Raw genomic sequence first — 10,120 nt, forward strand, 5'->3', positions numbered from 1 at the left:
GTGGAACCTCGAGATACGAACAGCTCTGTATACAAGAAATTCAAGATACGAGGAAAGTATGAACAAAAAATTCAGATCTAAATACGAGCATTGGCTCGCATAACGAGCCACGAGCCAGGCTGTGGTTATTTCCGTGAGCCCGCTGGCGCTGTCAGCTCACTCAGTGTTCCTTGTTCTCCCGTAGCGTGAGGATCTACGCATTTGTGCGCTTGTGATTTCATTGTTTTGCTGTAGCAGTTAGCCGTATAAGTGTATCCAAAAATATCGCGGACATGCAGACAGAGAATAGGAGACGATTACCCTAAAGAGGAGTACTAGGGTGTTGTACCATGTTAGCTATTATGAATGTAGAGAAAGGCCAAGCAAAATGACACATTTTATTGGCTAAATAAAAAGATTACAATATGCAAGCTTTGATTACATCTTGCCTGAAGAAGGGGCCTGAGTTGCCTCGAAAGCTTGCATATTGTAATCTTTTTAGTTGGCCAATAAAAGGTGTCATTTTGCTTGGCTTTTCTCTACCCTCAAGAGGAGAGAGAGAGAGAGAGAGGCGCGCGCGCAAGCGAGATAAGGAAAGTGAGAGAGAGGCGAGCGAGAAAGATAAGGAGAGAGAGAGAGAGACGCGTGCGCGAGCGAGAGAAATAAGGAGAGAGAGACGCACACGAGAGAGAAGAACCATCAGCTCAGTTATGATCACATGACGCTCAGCAGACAAAGTGTATCCATACTACTCGTATTGCAAGACATCGCTCGTTTTATCAAGTCAAAATTAATTAAAAAATTTAGCTCGTCTTGCAAAACACTCGTAAACTAAGTTACTCGCAAACCGAGGTTCCGCTTGTATATATAATTTATCAGTGTTATTTGTTAGGAAAATTGATTTTTATGTTGATATTTTTGGGGGTGCGGAACGCATTAACTGGATTTCCATTATTTTCAAAGGGGAAGTTTGTTATAGGTACGAGAAATTCGCTATACAAGCTCAGTGCTGGAGTGAATTAAACTCATATCTCGAGGTTCCACTGTAATTGTTTTAAAGTACTAAGAATGTACTGAACCCCTTCTATATCAACAGCATCAAGTGCAAATCTGCTTTCCAAACCTTATAAGTATTTTGTTTGGTGTTAATTTGCATGTATTCAAAGAATGTTTCAAAGTTTTGCTTACTCTTTAGCTATATATTATAGGGATATTATAACAAACTGACATTTGATTCCAGAATAGGGAGAGAGCCTATTCCAGTACCATAATGAATAATCTTATATGTAAGAGATTCTTACAGTCACACAACATGCTGCTATGGCACCCATACCATAGCCTTTTTTAAACTACAAACTATATTATGATTATAGCTATATATAGTAAACCTCTGTTAGAGGACCATTTGTTTGGCTTTCTGAAAATGATATTGTAACAAACCTTGGTTTTGTATAATTTACTGCATTTTATTCCTGAAACTAAGATTCAATTTAATTTTTAGAACATTAGAGCAATCTAGACAAGAACAAGCCATTCAGCCCAACAAGGCTCGCCAGTCCTATCTACTTAATTCTACTAAAAAACTTCAAGTCTAGTTCTGAAAGTTCCTAAAGTTTTACTCTCTACCATGCTACCATTCCAACTGTCTATGGTTCTTTATGTAAAGAAAAACTTCCTAATGTTTGTGTGAAATTTACCCTTAACAAGTTTCCAACTGTGTCCCTGTGTTCTTGATAAACTCATTTTAAAATAAGTCTTGTTCCATTGTACTAATTCCCTTCATAAAGGGAATTTAATTTAAATAATGTGTTTGTGTTAAAATGGTCACATTATTGATAAAAAAGAAAAAGAGTGAGCTTAGGCATGTAAGGAAACACTATTTCTTATTTTCTTTACACATAACAGTCAATACAATGCAATGCAATTAATTTGTTCTGACAAATACATATCTGGGGGCTCATGTCATTTTGCTGTATGATTAAAAACTCAAATGACAAGTTCTTCTCTGTGAAACTATATATATAGTAGGTATGCCTCAGGTACTGCAGTAGATTTCACACACACTACAGTCAATATCATGAAGCATATGGGAATATAATGAAATAACATGTGTTCTTTTTATTACATTTTGAAGTCAGAGACATGCCTTCCTTTATTGTTAATCCAATTGCTGATTTTGTTTCACATATAATTCTTTTATACTAGCCACTATTACAAAGCAGATTTTTGTTATTTTTCTTATTCCTTATAGGCAGATATGATCTGTAACCAAGCAGAGTATTATTAAGTAATCTGTCTTAAGTTTGCAAATTTTAATGCACAGAATATATATTTTAAGCCACAGTCTGTATGTGCAAATTTGGGATTGGTATAACTTTTAACCTTGATCTTTTTAATCCTTTTACAATTTCAAAATTAAGAAGACTACGGTGTTTATAGCCATGACTGATCACCCTGGGAAAGAGGCCATCTGAGAATGAAAAGCAACCTTTTATGAAATCATTGTGAGCTGTGCTGCAAAGGTATGATTGCATTTTTCCCCAAAATAAACTCTGCATCTATTGTTTTTTTGTTAATTTGTTGCCATGCAACTGGTGGTAAAATTTGAGCTTGGATCTATTGTTTCTTCTGAAATGCAGAGAAATGTGGGTATTAAGTTCAGACATTAAAAAATAAGAGCTCGTTAAAGAAGAACTGTCTAGGTATGCTCTAGACATATATGACAGTCATCCTAATTGTGACACTCTTTATAGAATTGTGATGTTTCTAATGATGCTACAATAAAACACATACATCGCCTCTTCTTCCATCTTCTTGTTGTCTAAAGCACAATGTGAAAATCTTTGAGCACACAATTTAAATGTAATTGAAACCTGACAGTGAAAATTCAAAAACACAGATTTCATATTGTATCTAGCACAGGATGCTCACACATGTATTTATACATTTTCATAGTAATGCCATCCTGCTGCACCTCTTTAAAAGATAAAAAAAAAATAGTAAATACTGTTGAAACATGAACCTATTTCTTAGTTAATAGCAAAAAAAAGTCAGTGTCTTTTCTTCAGGTCTTCCATTCCTCATCCTCTAGCAAGCTGTTAACCCTCTTAGAATTTATTTTTTATTTTATAGTTTTTGCAGTCCTTTGTCCAACAATCAACCAATTAGGTGACATATTTTTAGTACCAGTATGTGTAGTTTCTTACCTCTTCTCTTCTCCAGTCTGTTAAAAGTACACCGATTTTTCTGGAAATATTTAAAATGCCCCCAGCCTGTAAGTAATTTTCAATTAAGATGTGTCATTTTATAACAAGCTAAACAAGAAATAAGAAAAATCACAAATATGCCTAATTATTGTGTGGAGTTTAAAGTATTCATAATAGGTAATAATTCAGTAATGTAATTTGAAGACAGCAAAATGACAGTCGAAAACTGTCTTATCTAACTGACAGATAGATAGATAGATAGATAGATAGATAGATAGATAGATAGATAGATAGATAGATAGATAGATAGATAGATAGATAGATAGATAGATAGATGTGCACAGCATTGTGTATTTAGTGTTGGATCTTTTTATATTTAGAGCAGAGAAACAAAAAATAGTATGAAGACATGTGGCTCATCCTGTTTGTTCTTGACTATGATTTTGTTTTTGCGAATTTCATGTCTGTCCACAAGCTACAAATTTGTCTTTTATTTTATACAGTCCTTATCCTCTTCTGCTTAAGTTCTATCAAATAAAATTTGTATGTAAATGCCTCCTTCCTCTCAGGTCTTAATAATAAAATTGTCTGTTGTGATGTATTTGGATGTTATACAAGTAACAGACTTACTGTTGTCCTTTTTTAACATTCTCTTGGCTAGGGGACAGATTGGTACCTTTAAGCACCCAGAAAAAACAGGAATGTAAAAAATACATCATGACTGACATGAATGAGGGTGACATGACCATTGAATAAAGTAAATAAAGGTCCTCAGGCTAAAAAGCTGGGAAGAATCATGTGAAATTTTTTTTTTTTTTTTTGTACACATTGTATTGTGTGTGCTTATTTTCAGCATAACCATGTGGTGCATATTTATTGAACATACAAAAGAAACCAATTTTTCATGTGAGAAGCTGATTCATAATTAAGGAATAATTATAAAATTGCTGTTTAGAAGCCACATAACTCCTAATGTCCCTCAACCTCAGGTGTCCTTCAATTGCACAGAATACCATTTGCATGTTGCTGTTAATCCCTCCTTAGTTAAATAAAAACTAGAAAAAAAGACTTATTAGTTCAGAATGACACTGGCAGTGACATAGCCATGCTTGTCTGTTTAGAAAAGTCTGGCACAATAAATGTTATCCAGCTTAGTCATACATCCTAATTGCTGCATTTCCATTGCAGGTGTGCACAAAATAGAAGCAACATTTCTGAAAAATTGACAAAACACAAATATAAATTGCCTGCGTTTCCACTGAATGATTTTATGTGAATGAAGTTTGTTTTATCATCTGAAATAAAAAATGGCGACTGATATGATGGGTGTTGGTTCTGTTATTTCAATTGTGTCTACAATCGCCGTGTTCATTTTTAATCGGAATTGTCAAAAGCGAGTAAATAAAACAAAGGGAAGGCAAACTCTCTATACTTAAAAATCGTCCACAGTGATTTTACTGAGATGTGAGTAAAAAATTTTAAGATGAGCAGCTCAACATTCATGAAATTATGCACCACAATAGGCTATCATGTGTCCCTGCTTTAGCATACGTGAGGGAGCCAGTCCCATCCGAGAAGCATATAGTCATTGCGCTTTATTAACTGGCTATCCGTGTAGAGTACAATGTTGATGCCGAGACTTTTGGTGTGAGCAAAACCACCATTCATAGGTGTGTATGTGCGGTGTGTCAGGGATATGCTCCCGACTAATAAGGCAATACATCACTTTCTCTGTGCAAACTATTTTCAACAGAAGGTGGAAGAGGCATGCAAGATTTCTCAGTGTATTTATGAGGTACATTAAAAACCTCATGTGTATGTTGCAATCGTCGGCTCACATATCCCTATTCGAGATGGAAATCGAGATTATGTTAACAGGAAAGGCATCTCTTGTTCTTCAGGCAGTCGTTGGTAAAAGATTAATGATCAGGGATTTTTGTTTTAGGTTACCTGGTAGTGCTCACGATGCTGTTGTATTCGCCACATCACATTGGCACAGGTATTTGAAAATTTACATCATGTCATGTAAACTACATGAGAAAAAAGTGTGTCTATTGCAGCTTTGCAAATTATTGCTTCATCAAATCTCCTGAAAAACCACCTCAAGTGAGTGTATAAAATATTTAGCAAATTTTGAGATTTTTTTCAAAATTCATGTGTTTCCATTACCAGTTTTTTGTTTAGTAATTTCAAAATGCACATTAAGGAGGTTAATGGAAACGTGCCTGCTGAAAGCTTTAAACTCTTCTCTTGTGCTGAACAACTGATTGTCTCTTTGATAGTCCTGCCCTTCTGCAGTTTTCAATGGCTCTGCTGTAGAATTCTAATTATTTTCCCTTCCCCAACTATGCAACTGATTTGACTCACCTATTGTATTTGGGAGGACTGAATGTAAATGGAGACATTGGAGATCCTCTCCAGTGGTGCTGGGATCTTAAAATCTCAGTATCTGACTTCTATAACTAGCTGTAGCTAAGATGAATACAGATAGCACTACCATAATAAACATGTTTTTTCAAATGACCAATAAAAATTGGACAAACATTTACCAAAGCAGAGGCCCTTAAACATCTCCATGCACTTTGATTTGCATTCTAGAATTAAATACTCTTTAACATTTTGTTGTTTCATACTATAACATGTCTGACATAAGCAGGTTCTATAGCAGCCTCACTCTTCAGAAGTATGAAATTAACCTGAGATCTGAATCCAATTTAAACTAAGTCACTCGATCTATGTGCATATTTTGTTCCATAAAAACATAATCTGTGTTAGACAATTAATTTATGTTTTATTATGCTCCTTGTAAAGTTTTTCTCATTCAGAAATAAATAAGAAAATGTAAATAATATATGTTTGTGAGAAGAAAATATATTGTATGACTGAATTTTTGTTTCCAGGTTGCTAGCATGTCTGCAGTATGGGAAATCCAGAGATGTATATTCTTTTTTTCTGAAAGCCTTGTTTTGTTAATATGTACCTCTAATATTTTTCATTATTTTAATCCTGCACCATGCCAGCATTTATTCACTTTAATTTCATGTGTTGTTATAGACTTTTTAAATGAGCACTAGATCAAATACAGTTTTTCCATTATTTTCTTAATGATGGTTATTTTATTTTATACTGAAGGATTGTTGATGATGATGGTATGGTGACACAGTGGTAGCATGGCTGTCTCGCAACGAGGAGACCAGGTTTCACATCCCTGTAGTCTGCATGCTCATTCAGTGTCTATGTGGGTTTCCTATGGGTGCTCTAGTTTCCTCCTACCTTCCAAAGACATGCAGGTTAGGTGAACTGGAAACTCAAGTGTGTGTTTAGTGTGTGGTGTGTGGTTCACCCTGTGATGGGCTGGTGCCCTGTCCAAGGTTTTTTCCCACCTTGTGCCATAGACTATCTGGAATATTCTCCAGACCATCCCTGCTACCCTGGTCAGGCTTAGGAAATTTAGAAAATGACACGATAACATGACCTTCCTAACTTTCCGAGAATAGTATTTCACTAGCCTTCAAATCTATATGACATACCCTTATGAAAGATCTAAAAACAATACCTCCTTTCCACAATGAAACTCCTAGTCCTAAGCTCATGGACCAATGTATTGCCATGAAAACCTAGAGCAATTGTTGGTTTATAGTTGCCAGTTTTTGGGTGATATGAGCTTGTTCTAAACTTGGCACAATTTAGTTTTTTTTTGTATTCAGCACCCTCTTTAACTTTTCACTGAGATTACATTGCATTTTATTAGATAGTGATGATGTCATATGTCAAGACAATTTCAAGGGGAAAGTCCTGAAATGGCAAGGAGACAACTACTCTGAGTGCCTGTGTGTGAGGTAAAACAAATGGTAGCTGGCAGTAGGTCCTGTCATACAGATCACTGAGGAACAGAATCTACAAGGAATAGTAAAAGTGTGGCAGCTGAGGAGAATATTTCCCTGAGCAATATAGGCAATATAGACAGCTTAGCATATGATAGGGTAAGTGACTCTTTGCATAGACAGATAGGCCATTAAAATGTGGTAAGTACATACAAGACCTTCTCACTGACAGATGGTTGTACAGCATTGGACAAGTAGATGCTGTCTTTTTCTGCTAAGATTTTAGTGGCACAGAAGGTGTTCTCTGCTGAAAATCCAGACTTGACAGTGATACAAAACTCCAGCTGCTTTGTCTGCTTTCCAAAAGTGACAAATATGGCAGTTGCTGTTCTCAGGCACGATCCTTTGGAAGTATTACTATTAGCCAGCATATTTAAAACTATATTGAGACTTTATTTTAATTGTATCAGCACTGTTAATCAAACATGAGTTGACTTTGCCAGAGGAAGAAGCATCTGGAAGGAACTGAATCTCATACTTGTAACATCAAGCTGAGATCTTACCAATCAGACTGGCAAACTCAAGCACCTATGGGCAAGCATTGACTTCATCCTGGATGCAAACTCTGATTCAAAGAGCACAGGCTACACCTTCTGTTGAAAATAGTTTGCACAAAAGCCAAAATGTGCTTACGCACAGAAAAATCCAGATGCAGGAATCTGTGCGTAATCCAACTTCCACGTTCTTCCACTACATAAATCCCAATCAGCGTGAAAAATAACACTCTTGCACGCACTTTATGTAACGCCCCAACTCCTCCCAGAATTACACCTCTTTGAATATGCAAATCAATATAAATCACCCTTAAGCACAGCCTTCTGTGAAAAGACAAATGGAAAAGCACAGGGGAAAATATAAGAATTTCAGGGAATACCAAGTGGAGGCAAAGGAAAAACATACTATTTGTTTAATTAAACCGTGGTATAATCAACAAAAGTTGATCGAGTGACATAGCGTGTTGGAGAAACTTGAAAGCGCACATTCACAAAATCGCACAGTGCCAGAAATAAAAAAGAAGTCACATATCAAAGTCGCCATGAAAAGGCGAGTTGTAGCCCACCGTCAGAGTGTCATATGAAAGCTTATTAGGGTACAGAGAAAAAAAAGGCACACAGTGGGGAAAAAGCACGAAATGTCAACTTCAATCTCGAAATTTCCACTATAATCATGTAGTTTATTTTGTCATTAATATAGAACATCATAAACTTCATCTTAAAATCGTTTAACTAACCAGTTTCTCAAATCACATCGTAATTAAAGTAGCATGTCAAATGCTTTGTTTTGTATGTGATCTTCTATGTGCTCTATGAGTGTGAATCACTACGTGCTTCTTAAACCGGCTCTCTTCCTCCAACTGGACACAGAATCCATTACATTCGTGATATTACAGCTCTCTGAATAACTAAAATACTGAGATGTATACGTGATATCATTTTCATGATGATAGGAGTTAAAGCACATTATTAAACATGGGTTTCACGGCGCAGTGATTGTGTGAGACCTTCGATGGAATAATTTATTGCAGCAGTACTCAGGGGCGGCTCTAGGCTTGTGGTGGCTCTGGGCAGAGGAAGAATCTGTGGCTGCTTCGCCGCCAATGTCAATAAGGTAGCTTGTGCACGGTGGATGGCCACGTCCGTTGCGGACACTGCATAGCCGCCTCATGCTCATGACACAAGCATTTAAATTTTGCTGAAATTTGTCGCTGCGTTTTTAGCTGTGTTGTTATTTTCTCTTTCTGTTTTATATTCAATATATATTTGCGTAGCTGCCCCTGCAGTCCTTGCTTTTCTTTCTCCAAGTAACCGATCGCCACACAATCAGCTCTGTAATAGACATTAACCCATTTGTAAGCTTAGAACGCCGATTTTTCAAAACGTTTAAGAAACATTGAAATATCTTCGTAGTACATGTTTAATTATGCTATCCTTCACGACAGTCCCAGTGAAGAATATAGATTATTTAAATGAAGTTAAAGTTTTATCTCTATAATATAATAAACACATTTTGCTGCATTTCATCTTAAAAATGATATCATCATCATATGTAAATACGTGATTTATAAAGTGCCTCAGGTTGCGTGATATTATAACTGTAGTGCAAGTTTACAGTGGGGTGATTGTACTTATAAGTACAATCAGTTCTTCAAGGAGCAATTGATTAAGTGCGTTTAAAGTTCTTGGGATGAAACTGTTTCTGAACCGCGAGGTCCGTACAGGAAAGGCTTTGAAAGGTTTTGCCATGGCTAAGACAGTGTGTTCTTGATACTGTATACCGATAATCCTCTTTCCGATCAGCTGCTGCTGTGATTCACACTCAGATACAGTGATATAAATACTCCGAGTGGTGCAGTAAGAGTAATATGGAAAAAGATGATCCGCTGTGGCAACTCCTAATGGGAGCAGCTGAAAGAAGAAGAAGGTGCATTTAGAGTAACTACGCTAAAGCAGTTATGGTATTTGGAATACTATGGCTATTCCCTGGACCATTATATTGTTACAAGTTAATTACAATCAGATGCATTACCCTAATAAACAATATGCAGTTAGTTTCAGTGTATTTATAAAGGAAAATAAGGAGTAACCACACAGGAACAGTAGCATTGCTTTGACGCTTGGTACCACCAGTCTGCAAAACCGAGCGGAGAACTTGCGTACGACAAGGTATAAGGTACCATGGAAAAGTGCGTGGCTTTACGCCAAGTGTAGGTTTTATACATCGCGATTTGAACGTGGAAAAGTTCTTACGCAACATTTCTGTGCGTACGCACCGTTTATACATGAGGCCCCAGATGCCTCAGGAACGATACAGAAATCAGAAGTTCAGGGTGAAAACCATAAACCTACAAAAAGTTGCAGTCTGGTTTGGCTCTTGCCAAAACTGATTGTGACTTATAAATAAATGACCCAAGTAGGCCCCCTTGAGCCAGGAAGATATTTAAGTGTGAAGCTTGGAAGTCACTGGACATCACTAGCAGCAGAAAGATGTGAGAAGAGGGAGCTTAGCGAGGTAGCTGTGAGGCCATTAGAGGCGAGGAAAGGAGAACTTAGC

This window comes from Polypterus senegalus, chromosome 4 (assembly GCF_016835505.1).
Source record: "Polypterus senegalus isolate Bchr_013 chromosome 4, ASM1683550v1, whole genome shotgun sequence".
In the NCBI taxonomy this organism is placed as follows: Eukaryota; Metazoa; Chordata; class Cladistia; order Polypteriformes; family Polypteridae; genus Polypterus; species Polypterus senegalus.